Source organism: Schistocerca nitens, chromosome 2 (assembly GCF_023898315.1).
Source record: "Schistocerca nitens isolate TAMUIC-IGC-003100 chromosome 2, iqSchNite1.1, whole genome shotgun sequence".
In the NCBI taxonomy this organism is placed as follows: domain Eukaryota; kingdom Metazoa; phylum Arthropoda; class Insecta; order Orthoptera; family Acrididae; genus Schistocerca; species Schistocerca nitens.
In genome coordinates, this window is record NC_064615.1 from 783,147,190 (window position 1) to 783,161,283 (window position 14,094).

Here is a 14,094-nt window from a genome sequence, read left to right on the forward strand (position 1 = left end):
TTGCAGCCATTCGTGGACTTCATGTTTTACGGATGACAATGCACCGTGTCACCAGTCAAAACTGTTCGCGATTGGTTCGAAGAACATGCTGGACAATTCAAGCGTATGATCTGGCCAGCCAGATCGCCCGACATAAATCCAATCAAACTTTTATGGGACTAATCTAGAAGTCAGTTCGTGCACAAAACCCTGCACCGGTAGTACTTCCGCAGTTGTGAACGGCTGTATAGGCTGCATGGCTCAGTATTTCTGCAGGGGACTTTCAGTGACTTGTTGAGTCCACGCCACGTCGAGTTGCAACACTACGCCGGGGAAAACGAGGTGCGACGTAACATTGGGAGGTGTCCAACGACTTTTGTTACCCCAGTGTAGATATTAGTGTTAATGGTGAAGAGAAATACCGTAAATTGCTAAAACTGAAAAACGTCCCAGTGCCTGATGGAATCCCAATCAGACTCTATACATTATTTGCAACTGAGCTAACCCCATTCAAACTTTATTATGCCATAGACTTCTCAAACAAAGAAACTGTCCCAAGTGGTTGGAAGACAGCACTGGTCACACCCGTCTGCAGGCAGTTTTGCAGAAGTGATTCACAGAACTATCGTCCAATATCGTATACCTCCATGTATTGTGGAAACTTGTAACATCTTCTGAGCTCAATCGTAATAACGTATTTCGAACAGAATGATCTCCTTTATGCCAACAAGTACGGATTTAGAAAACAACTGAATTTAAAAAAGTAAAATTCCGACGCCAAAGTGCGTAGCACAACGCTAGAGGAACCAGATCAATATGGCCCGTCTTAACGTTATCCATCTTGTTTGGAAGCCAAAATACTCTGAAAAACGCAACACTAAAAGACAATTAATATAGAATAATAAAATTTGGGGATTGCTTTTGTCTAGGTAACATATTTAAGTGATTAACAATGCAAGATCACAGGCTAATGTAAGCGCGAGATAAACCATTGTAAAATGATGGTACATCAATAAGCGGTGTAAGCGCCAGAATGTTGAATGCAAGCCTGCAGAAGGGCATGTTTTGTGTTGTACAGGCGCCGGATGTCACTTTGTAGGATGGAATTCCTTGCCTGCTGCATTTGGTCGGTCAATTAATGGACGGTTCATGCTGGTTGTGGCTGACGCTGGAATTATCGTCTGATGATGTCTCATATGTGCTCGATTGGAGACAGGTTTAGCGATTGAGCAGACCGAGGCAGAATTCGACACTCTGCAGAGCATGTCTGGTTGCAAGAGCAGTATGGGCGAGAGTTAACCGGTTGGAAAACGCTCCCTAGATCCGTTCATGAATGGCAGAACAACAGATCGAATCACCAGATCCAGTAGTGCTGGAGGGAGCTGACACCATGAATCCTACAGGGCTATGTATAAATCCGTAAGAGTATGAGGGGGTGGAGATCTCTTCTGAACAACACGTTGCAAGGCATCCCATATATGCGCAATAATGTTCATGTCTGGGGAGTTTGCTAGCCAGTGGAAGTGTTTAAACAGAGAAAAGAGTTCCTGGAGCCACTCTGTAGTAATTCTGGATATGGGGGTGTCGCATTGTCCTGTCGAAATTGCCCAAGTCTGTCGGAAAGCACAATGGACATGATTGGATGCAGATGATCAGACAGGATGCTTACGTACGTGTCACCTCTCATAGCCGTATCTAGACGCACCAGGGGTCCCCTATCACTCCAACTGCACACGCCCCACATCATTACAGAGCCTCCACCAACTTGAACAGTCCCTTGCTGACATGCAGGGTCCATGGATTCACGAGGTTGCTCCGTACCCGCACACGTCCATCCGTTCGATACAATTTAAAACGAGACTTGTCCGACCAGGCAACATGTTTCCAGTCATCAACAGTCCAATGGCGGCCTGTGTGGCCCAGCGGTTCTAGGCGCTACAGTCTGGAACCGCGCGACCGCTACGGTCGCAGGTTCGAATCCTGCCTCGGGCATGGATGTTTGTGATGTCCTTAGGTTAGTTAGGTTTAAGTAGTTCTAAGTTCTAGGGGACTGATGACTTCAGCAGTTAAGTCCCATAGTGCTCAGAGCCATTTGCACCATTTTTTGAACAGTCCAATGTCGGTGTTGATGGGCCCAGGCTAGGCGTAAAGCTTTGTGTTGTGCGGTCATGAAGGGTGCACAAGTGGGCTACGAAAGCCCATATCGATGATGTTTCGTTGAATGTTTCGCACATTGACACGTGCTGATGGCCCAGAATTGAATGAAATCTGTAGCAATTTGGGGAAGGATTGCACTTCTGTCAGGTTGAACGACTCTCTTCAGTCGTCGTTGGTCCCGTTCTTGCAGGATCTTTTTCCGGCCTCAGCGATGTCGGAGATTTGATGTTTTACCGGATTTCTGATATTCACGGTACACTCGTGAAATGGTAGTACGGGAAAATCCCCACTTCATCGCTACCTCGGAGATGCTGTGTCCCACGCTCGTGCGCCAACTATAACACCACTTCCAAACTCATTTAAATCTTGATAACCGATCTAACAACCGCGCCATACACTTGTAGTTTTATATAGGCGTTGCCGACCGCAGCGCCGTATTCTGCCTGTTTACACATTTATGGTGCCGGCCGAAGTGGCCGTGCGGTTAAAGGCGCTGCAGTCTGGAACCGCAAGACCGCTACGGTCGCAGGTTCGAATCCTGCCTCGGGCATGGATGTTTGTGATGTCCTTAGGTTAGTTAGGTTTAACTAGTTCTAAGTTCTAGGGGACTAATGACCTCAGCAGTTGAGTCCCATAGTGCTCAGAGCCATTTGAACCATTTTTGAACACATTTATGTATTTGAATACGCATTGCTATACCAGTTTCTTCGACGCTTCAGTGTATTAATCGTACCTAGTAAAGGCTTTCTGACTGAAGAGCAATATTCAAGATTCGATCGCACGCGTACTTTATAAGCTACTTGTTTGTGGCCAAATCACATTTTCTTAAGATCCATCCAATAACTCTCAGCCCGGTAACTGCTGTTCCTATAACAGATTTTGCAAGGTAATTCCGCTGTAGGTGGCAGCGAACGGTTATTCTTAGATATTTTACGGTTGCTACTGTTTCAGTAATTTATGCAAATGATGCAATAGAACAGCAAAGGATATCTCTATTTATGCGCAATGCGATACGTTGTTTTACGTTGAGGGTCAGCTACCAGTCCCTGCACCAGTCGGCGATGGGCATCAGCACTTCCTACATTTCGCTTCCGTTTTCTGGCCGTGTAACTTCCCTACAACACAAAAGAACTTTACATTTTCAAAAATTCGTGCAAAGAAACGGTACAACTTGTTCGTTTCAAACTTATACTGTTAATAAAGTATCTCTGGAAATTTATTTTATACGTTACAAAGACTTTATATGTGCCTCTCTAGTCACACAATAAACGCCGAGACGATTTTCATACTCTTCCCACACCTTGTGCAACATTTCACCGTGATGTGCTCTACCGCAGATGCGATTCGCTGCCATAGCTGTAGCAAGGATAGCGGCAGGAATGGAAGGAAATCTTCATCTTTCATACAATGCAATAAAACAATCACAGCACATGATCGTAATAGCCACTTGCTTCACACGTCATCATCAGCAGCTGCATACCAGAGTCATTACCCAGGAAGATGTTGTTCATGTGTTCCTGTACAGCCAGGTGAAAGAGAGTAGGTCCATCATTTTGTTACAAGATGAAATTGTTGGAGTTTTCTAGCACAGTTGAGACAGAAGCCACAAAGACAGAATTGCAAGGTAGCAGGTATATGTGACGGTTTTCTCCATGAAAAATAACGGATCTTAAGTCGACACTGCACGGAACATATTGACGTTTGGCGAATCTCAATCATGTTCGATGGATAAATGCGGGAATTTGGTGCCCAAAAAGGAACATCGTGCCGATGAAATTTACCATTAGTGTAAAACGTTGCGTCCTTACTAAAAATTAATGTCTTTGACGCGTCGTTGATATTGTCCAATCTTTTCAACAGCTCATTGCAGAATTCAGGTCGTGTAGCACAATCTCCTGGAGTGAGTGCCTCGACCAACTGTAATCTGTACAGTTTCATGTGCAAGCATTTACGCAGGATTTTGGAAGGTCGTTTGCGGAATCTAAAGTTTACGACTCGCTCGATGTCTTGACGTTTATTGACTTCATTGGAACGCTGCTCGAAATCCATCAACATTTTGCTTCGACGCAGGAGGTCGATCAGGACTATTGCCATTGCAAACTGTTTGCACCTGGCATAAACGGAGACTGCTGGGTGGCACTGACGAAAGTGTGTGTGAAATGCTCGTGAACAGCAGTTACGGACTCCCTCACTTGCTAAATGAAGTACACGGCAGGGCTGTTGTGTAGTTGCCATTTTCTGCACTAGCACACTCTGGCGGCGGCAGCCTGCAATAAAAGAATTATACCCGTACGTAAGAAAACTGCTAAAGATTATTAACGGGTTAAAATTTGACCGGAGTAAATTACACTGTTGTCTGAATTTTTGCAAGTCTTAAGTTCTTTTGCATTCATCCTTTACAGCAGTATCATGTGCGAACAGCTTCACGGAGCTTCCGACATTGTCCAGTAATCACACTAACAGCATTATCTTTGAATATTCACATAGAGTAAATATCTCTGGAGTGAGCATTGCGTTCTGCGCATGTTGTCAACATTAAACCAGGATTGTCACGTGTTTTCGGGATTTCGATGTGCGTGTGTGCTTTCCACAGAGTTTGAAGTTTATAATATCAAGAGTTTTTGTTGTGTTTCATCATTTGTTGATAGTGTAATAGCGATGGTGAATTACTGTTGTTGCTACGGATGCAAAGAAAAATATGTGAAAGGAGGGATAGTAACTTTTCATGGGTACATACCATGTAGCTCTAATTATAGTTATCATATTAGTAAGAGACACTGTACATGTTTAAAAATTTCGAGCTGCATTATAATTAAGGCTTGATTCTGTAGACCTATTTTTCTACGATTTTATGATTATATAATAGATATTACAGCTCGTACGAAAGTTTACAAACAATCGCTTCCTCTCGTAAATTTGCTAGTGGAACAGGAAAGGGAATGGTTAGTTGTTTCAGCAAATACTATCCTCCATGCATTTATCAGTGACTTGTCGATTATGTATATAGATTACTCAGTCTACTATTTATTTAATAAACTGGGAGCAAGTACGTAAAATGCGTTAAATAAATACTTCAAAGTGTCACCAGTAAGAAAAATTGTGCTTTAGGTCGCAAAAACGTGAAAATAAATACGCAGAAATAGCAGAAAAAAGGACGAATTAGCAGGGCTAATGTGGGGCAAATTCGGTATTTTTCGGACACTTGCAAAAATACTAGCGTACTGTCAAGTCGTTTTTCAAGACTATCACTGCAAAAATGTACGTCAGGCTGTGTAATACTATAAAGCGCCGTATCATACCGAAAACTACCAAAAATTGAGTGCATCTGAACTGTGACACCTATCGCAAAGAAGCAGAATCCAATATCACTTGCCCTTAAAAGTTACGTAGCTGGTTTATTGCCGGTATCAAATGGCTACTGTTAAAATGTCTGTGCAGCATATATAAATAATCCACGACACGTACGAAAAGAATCCGTCTGTACTAGGGATGTAGTGACATTCTAAATATACAGGGCGCTATACGGACAAACACGACGTCCCGAGAACACGTGACCAGGCCGGCAATGTATGTTGACAAGACAAAATCTGTTCTGCGCATGTGAATGCTCACTCCAGAGATATTTACTCTATGAGTATTCACGAAGTGACTTTTGCAATTGTCTGTTTCGTCCGGTCGGTTTCAAGTCAAAAGTCTGCATAGTAATTAATTCACATACGTTTGAACTCGGAACTTCGTTAATCTTAAAATCTTTAGGAAAGACTTTGCAAGATCAGAAGTAGGTCTATTCTATTTTCATTTATAAACAAGTAGATCATATTTTTACATAGTTATTTCGAGATCTCAGCCCTACTTATAGTAGAACTCTTGTCACTAAGACAGTTAATACAGCGATATTGTTGTATTCCTACTCACAAATGAAGAAAGGAATGTTTTCATGTCAAAACCAAACACACATGCCGAAAAATAGCGCAACTGAGCTAGGTGTTTACAATTGGAATGCATCTACAAGCAAATGTATAATGCGTGACCAGAAGTGACGTCATGATCACGTTAACAGAAGTGTCGCCATCTTGTTTCTCTACAATATACAGAAGCTCTGAAAGCAAGCCTCTCTCTAAGATAGTGGATTTCTTGGGTGTTGGAAAGGTACACCCGTGAAAGTGGTTCTATGATGAATCAAATGTTGTACCCCAAACGGTTTGTTATACGATACTTGTAGCCTGTACCGAACGGAAATACCCCTGCATTCATCTCCTGTTTCAGTATCGTCGTCCAGTTCAGTGCATGATGTGTCAGACATTGGGTTAGCTCGCCCTAAATATAGAACAGGCGAAGCAAGGCTGACCACCTCCGCCAAAACCACCTCCTCCCAAACACCCAATGTGGCTTTCGACCTTCCTTCTCTGCTGATGACCAACTCCTCTGCCTCACTCATCTCCTCTCCCTCCAGCTTAACTCCCGTCGCTCCGCCATTTTTGTCTCCCTTGACCTCGAAAAGGCCTACGACCGTGTCTGGCATCCCGGTCTCTTGTTTAAACTCCAAACCTACGCCCTTCCTATCAACTACATCCGTCTGGTGGCCTCCTTCCTCTCCCACCGCCCCTCCTATGTTACCATCCATAATGCCACTTCCTACACCTTCTACCCCTCTGCAGGTGTGCCCCAGAGCTCTGTCCTCTCCCCTCTCCTCTACCTCCTGTACACGGCAGATATGCCCCAACCCCCCCCCCCCTCCAGTACACCTCTTGCAATATGCTGATGACACCGCATTCCGCGCCCTCGCTCCTACCCTCCAACGGTCCCAACGCCTTCTCCAGAATCACCTTGACCTTTTTGCTGCATGGTGTAACCAGTGGTTCCTGAAACTCAACCCTTCCAAGACCCAGGCAATCATCGTAGGTCGTACCACTCGCTCCTTCCGGCTCCTGGATTTCTCCCTTACTGTCTGCGCCCGTCCTGTCCGCCTCACCCCCACCCTCACCTACCTTGGCCTCACCATTGACCGTCACCTCACCTGGATCCCTCATCTACGCTCCATCCAATCCAAAGCCCACAACCGCCTCCGACTCCTCAAACTCCTCTCCAGCCGGACATGGGGGTTGCACCCCTCTACCATCCTCCACACCTACAAATCCTTAATCCGTCCCATCCTCTGTTATGCCAGTCCTGCCTGGATATCTGCCCCCCCCCTGAATTCTGTAAGTCCCTCCAGATCCTTGAGCGTTATGCACTCCGCCTCGCCTTCCGTATACGCCTCCCGTCCCCCACGCGGATCCTCTATGATCTCATTCCTTTCCCCCATCTGCTCCTATTCCTCGAACATATCCGCCTCCTCTACACCTCCCGCCGTCTTGAACCCCCTCACCCCCTGGTTGTTCCTCTCCTCTCCGATCCCCGCCCCCTGCCACGTCTTCACTGTTGTGTCCCCCCACCCTCCATCTCTACACCCTACATCTCCTTTCCCAAGATGGCTTCCATCAACTCCCCCTCCTGGATGATGCCCTCTCTCCCTCCATTTACCCCTCCTATCAACTCTGATCCTCACTCCCCCTCCTTTCCTCTGTCCTTTTCCTGGGCTCCCTCTCCCCTCCCTTCCATCCTCTTTCTTCCCCACCTCCCCTCTCTTTGCCCTCTTCTCTCCCCTGCGTCCTTTTCCATTTCCCTCCTCTGCCTCCTCTCATTCCCTCTCGCGTCTGCCCTTCTCCCCCTTTATTAGTCCTCTCCCTCCTTGGTTCCCCCCCCCCTTTTCGTTTTTTCCTCTCCTCCTTCCTTGTTTTTCCCCCTCCTGCAGGTCCCCCTCCCCCCCATCTGACTTTGGCTTGGGAGTGTCGTCTTTGTGCTGCCACTTTCGTGCAGTGTTCTACAGTGAGTGTTCTACAGTGCGTGTTTTACAGTGAGTGTTCCGCGTTGTGTTTTTTGGGACTTGTTGTGAACGGCCATCATACTGTCGCTTGGTTTGCCTTTTATCTCTTGTGAACAGAAACCAGACTGTCGCCATGATTTTTTAATTGTGTGTCTACTATGTTACTTGTCTGATTCCTGTGTATTTTATCTACATTGCCAACCCCTTTTGCTTTCTGTTTTAACATTCCGCAATTTTACGCCATTTTACACTTTAAATCACCATTTTATCGCCTGTTTTTCCTTGTTTCTTTCTTCTTCCTTTATTTAAAAAAAGTCTGTAGGCTGTAGAGCAGCGTAGTAAGCTGCTTGCAGCCCGCCCCCTTCGGGGGGAATTGAAAATCAATAAAGAAAAAAACAAAAAGCAAGGCTGACATAGGTACGAACACCAGGATGGAAGGGGGGGGGGAGAGGGAGCCCGGGAAAAGGACAGAGGAAAGGAGGGGGAGTGAGGATCAGAGTTGATAGGAGGGGTAAATGGAGGGAGAGAGGGCATCATCCAGGAGGGGGAGTTGATGGAAGCCACCTTGGGAAAGGAGATGTAGGGTGTAGAGATGGAGGGTAGGGGGGACACAACGGTGAAGACGTGGCAGGGGGCGGGGATCGGAGAGGAGAGGAGCAACCAGGGGGTGAGGGGGTTCAAGACGGCGGGAGGTGTAGAGGAGGCGGATATGTTCGAGGAATAGGAGCAGATGGGGGAAAGGAATGAGATCATAGAGGATCCGCGTGGGGGACGGGAGGCGTATACGGAAGGCGAGGTGGAGTGCGTGACGCTCAAGGATCTGGAGTGCCTAATGAAAGCAACCAGCTGACTGCGAGATATTAAAGCTGTGCAGTTGCCTCCTAAAGGGAATGAACTAACTTCGCGTCCTTACCACATTAGTTCTGAGCACTATGGGACTCAACTTCTGAGGTCATTAGTTCCCTAGAACTTAGAATTACTTAAACCTAACTAAGCTAAGGACATCACACACATCCATGTCCGAGGCAGGATTCGAACCTGCGACCGTAATGGTCTCGCGGTTCCAGACTGCAGCGCCTAGAACCGCACGGCCACTTCGGCCGGCTACCTCATTAGTGTTTGCAATGCTGGCCCATCTTACCGCACTTGTACCACATGAATACAGAATGTGGCGGCAATTGCGACTTGAGATTCTGAGTTCAGCTCCATCTTTACTTAATGCTGAGGTGGAGACATCCTTCTATACGACAGCAAGGATAGGCTCATCGGTCGTCTTTATTTTTCCACCTCCCAGTGCCAAGTCATTCCCTTTCATAGCTTAGCTGCAAGTGTTCTTAATTATCTGAAACTTGGCTGTTTCTGCCAGAGCAGGAATCTTGCCTGCCAATGGTGGCAGACATTGTGAGTTCCGTCCACTGGGAATTTAGTAACGAACAAATTGTACGCTTGCGGCTTTTGTTATTATTAACCAACAGTATTGTGGCTTGATGAGGAAGTCAGGGGACTTCTCCCACTCCACGATACGAATATGAATCTGATAAATAGGAGAGCTTACTACACAGTCACACATGAAAAAGTGCCCACTCTACGGAAAATAACACTATGAACCAACAGAAATGCTTTAATAAAATATTATCGGGTTTCAAGCCACGTCAAGTGGTTAACTGGCCACGAATTTTTGGCAGTGATCTCCTGAACCATTGGCAAGTGGTTGACTGTCGTGTGAATGCCGCTGTCGTGCATATATAGCCGTGTCGCCGCCAGTGACGTCACTGGTGCCCAGTCCCGCACCATATAGTGCAATGTTTCTATGGCGTGACCGTCGTGCCCGCTTCAACTCCCTAATCACAGGATCCCAGGCAGAACTCAGCTGCAATCCACCATCTTTATAGAGTGTTAAGCTATCCCAGAAGCCGCTGGTTCGTTTAATAATAGAAGTATCCTTGAATGCAATTCGGTATCTGTTTTCCAGTGCATCCTCCACCACAATTGATTTTTCGGGATGCATAGACGGAAACATCTTTCATGTTCCCTGCGGCGCTGTTCAATAGTACAGACACTCTGACCTGCATAAAACTGCCCACACGCTCCCGGTATTTTGTATATTCCAAGTGTTCTGAGGCCTGTATCCTCTTTCACAGGCCTCAGTAGCAGCCGGGTCTTTGCTGGAGGCCTGAAGACTGTAAGGATGTTATATTTCTTCAGGAGCTGGCTAACCGTCTCTGTTATTGAGCCACAAAGCGATAAAAATGCAATCTTCTTCGTGTCTTGTTTGAAGTCCTTCTGCTTTCGTCGCTTAGATGAAACTGCTTGTAACATTTGTCTGTTGTTGTAACTGGTTTCTTTGAAAACTTTACGTAAGTGGCTCAGTTCCCTCGGCAGGTTTTCGGCGCCTGAGACGGTTTCAGCTCGATGTACCAAGGTCCTCAGAACAGACCGTTCCTGTACTGGGTTGTGGCAGCTGGTGGAGTTCAAGTACCGATCCATATGGCTGGGCTTGCGATAAACGCTGTGACCGAGACACCTATTGGGTTTACAGCGCACAAGGATGTCCAGGAACGGCTATGAACCGCCCTTCTCTACTTCCATCGTGAACTTTAGGTGGTCTTGGAAGTTGCTGATGTGTTCCAGGAACTCTTACAGCTTTTCATGTCCATGAGGCCATATGACGAAGGTATCGTCGACGTAGCGACAAAAATAAGTAGGCTTTGCAGGAGATGTGTCCCAGGCAATGTCCTCAAAATGCTCCATACACCGGTTGGCTACAACTGGAGCTAATGGGCTCCCCATCGCGATGCTGTCCGTCTGGTTGAAATATTCTCCACCATGTAAAAAGTACGACAGTGTCAGGGTATATTTAAGTGAATCAAGGTTGGTTTCGTCAAAGACCCGGGACTATAGAGTCTGTGATGGGCACACATGTGAATAGGGACACCACATCAAAACTGACCATAATGTTCCCTTCACCGAGGTGTAGACGATTAATTCGATTGATGAAGTCCGTCGTATTTTTTATATGATGCACACAATGTCCAATGTGCGTCAAGAGGAAGTCTACAGGTCGGCGATCCGATGGTGCTCACTACAGGCCTCAAAGGTTTACCCCTCTACACACCTCTGGCAGACTGTAGAACGTGGATAGTCCGGGTGCCTGAGGGAGGAGGTTTCAAATAACACTCTCTTCCAACGACGACCGTTTGAGTACAGCCCGGGATCCTGTGATTGGTGAGTCAAAGCGAGTATGGCGGTCGCGCCATCAAAACATTGCCACACATGGTGTATGGTGCGGGGCTAGGCGCTAATGATGACACTGACGGCGACTCGGCTATACAAGGGCGGCAGCAGCCATCACACGACTTGACAATGCCAAAGGAGATCTCTGCTAAAAGCTCGTGGGCAGGTAACCACTTGACTTGGCTTGAAACCTGAGAATATTTTATTAATGGACATCACCTCAAGAGCATGCATTTGCACAATGGAAATGCTGGTTTCAAAAATTTAAGGGGGTTAGGACGTCAAACGGGCCGACTTGGAGCAGAAGAGGCACCACAGGACATTTTATTTTCTACTGTCTATACTTTTACAAATAAATTCATAAAACTTTGTCAGCATGACCAGGAAGGATTCAGGATTCACACTCATAGCAGTGGAAATGCAAAAACATAACAAAATAATTTGATTTTTAGATATGAAATTTCTTCATTTTTTCACTTACTGTTGGCTGCATTTGTTGCTATAGGTACATTTTTCTTCACAAGTAAGAGAGATTCTTTGATGAATTTTGCACAGCATACAAACCATACTTACAGGTGTATGAAACTCTAGAATTTTCCAGATCTATTAAAAACTGTGGTAAAAATTGCGATAATTAACTACAAAATTTGATTTTTTTCTAAACATAAAGTATAAAACGTAACAGCTCATTCATTTTTTCATAAATTAAATATATTCTAGAGTTTCAGACACCTGTAAGTATGGTTTGTATGCTGTACAAAATTCATCGAACAGTCGCTCTTACTTATGAAGGAAAGTGTGCCAATATCAACAAATGCAGCCAATAGTAAGTGAAAAAATGATGAAATTTCACATGTAAAAAAAATATTTTGTTATGTTTTTGAACTTCCGCTGCTGCGAGTGTGAATCCTGAATCCTTCCTGCTCATGCTGACAAAGTTTTATGAATTTACTTGTAAAAGTATAGACAGTGGAAATTAAAATGTCCTGTGGTGCCTCTCCTGCTCCAAGTCGGCCCGTTTGACGCCCTACCCCCTTAAACGGAACTTCATCCCATAGTGTGGCCGCTGAGACAACCATGGTTCTCACACTGACCTCTGGAAAGCGATATCTATCTAGATTTTCGGACAATGCTGTTTTTACAGAGGATAGCCATCCCTTTTAAACCACCTAGACTACAGAGGATGGGGGATGTGAGTGCTGTGTCGACTACCTGAAGTTGAAACTCAGTCCAGGACTAACAAGCTTACAACCTTGCTTGTTCCTTTTAAGAAACCTATCTTTTGCCAACTAGTTCGAAGAGTTTCAACTCTGCAGGACTCTCACAATAATAAAAGAGAAATGAAAAGAAGACAACAAACAGGACAGTCACTGGTGGCTCTGAATATAGTCTGCAATTAAGAAGCAGCATAAGTCAGCGACTACATCCATTAAAGGTATGGGCATATAATATTCTGAAATATGTTGCATAATAGTATCAGAGAAAACCTGTTGCATAACAGTATATCAGATCACAAGCCCGGAGTGAACAAAGCTTTTGGTAACCATTGCATAATGTGCCCTGATACACTTCTAGTAGAAACCAATACATTTTCCTCGGCTAAAGAGGATGGTTTTAAGCTAAAGTTCATGACTATCGAATGGGTCATTCGAGTTTGACTCAGTCTAAATGTATTAAATGCTAGTGATATGCAAATGTTATATTAAAGCAGGAAAAAATATTTTTTCTCCACTATGCTGTCAAATACAGATATTTTAGGAGTAGCATGTTATTCCACATGTCTTTAGAAGAAGAGGCAATGTGGTACACAAACTTAAACCAATTGCTATTAAAAATTTCGAGCATAAAATAGATATGTAGCATTACTGTCATAACTTAATTGTTCTACAGCCACCATTGGGTTAACAGGAGACCGAAATGCATACAATAGTAAGTGTAGTTAATGCAGTGTCTCTCTTTATCAGATTTATTTCATCTTATTCTAAGCATACTTCTAACAAAATATGGCAGTACTGTGTTGTATGGCAGAACACATTAGTTTACATCATATGTTGGACATGAGAGATGTGCACAGAGATTTACAGTTACATAGTCATCTTAACCCTATACACACCTTTCTGACTAACGTTTATAGTATTAGGCTCCGTTTAGTTACATATAGTCGCAGGTAAACATAATACCATGCATGGTGGAATTAAATCCACATCCCAACTTGCAAAAATATCAATTTACTACATATTTTTAATTTCATCTCACATATAAACACACGTAACTTTCTGACTTAGCGACAACACTATCCACATATTGCAACTTTAAAACAAAGTCATTATTTTTCGTTCCACATCAAACCCAATCGCCATGTGAAAGCTTTGCATTCTGCATGTATTTCATTCAAAGCTTCTGGAGTAGGTATGCTATCTTGTATCAAATTTCTGATAATGCCTGTACAGTTACCTAACATGACAACATCATCATAAACTTTACATTCCCGTACGCACTTTACAATATCCTTAAAAAGCATTTTAAGGATTTTTGCCGTGACTTAGTCTGTCCACTGCAAAACACGTTGCATCCTGCACAAAATGTGTGTTTGCAACACTGTGACACTTTAGAAATACACTCCGCAATGACTCTTAAGCTGTTAATTTGAATGTACACTACAAAATACATCGACTCTTGATGTATTGAGACTGCTGCTGTTACTGCTATTGCCACTAAAGACGTAAATGTTGAAATGGAATGGGCTGTACCTAATAGTGAACTCATCCTCGATATATGCTACATTGCCTCACAGTTGATTTCACTCTATTTGAAAGAGGCTCGCTTTAGCACCTCACTATGCATTTTACACTTCTATT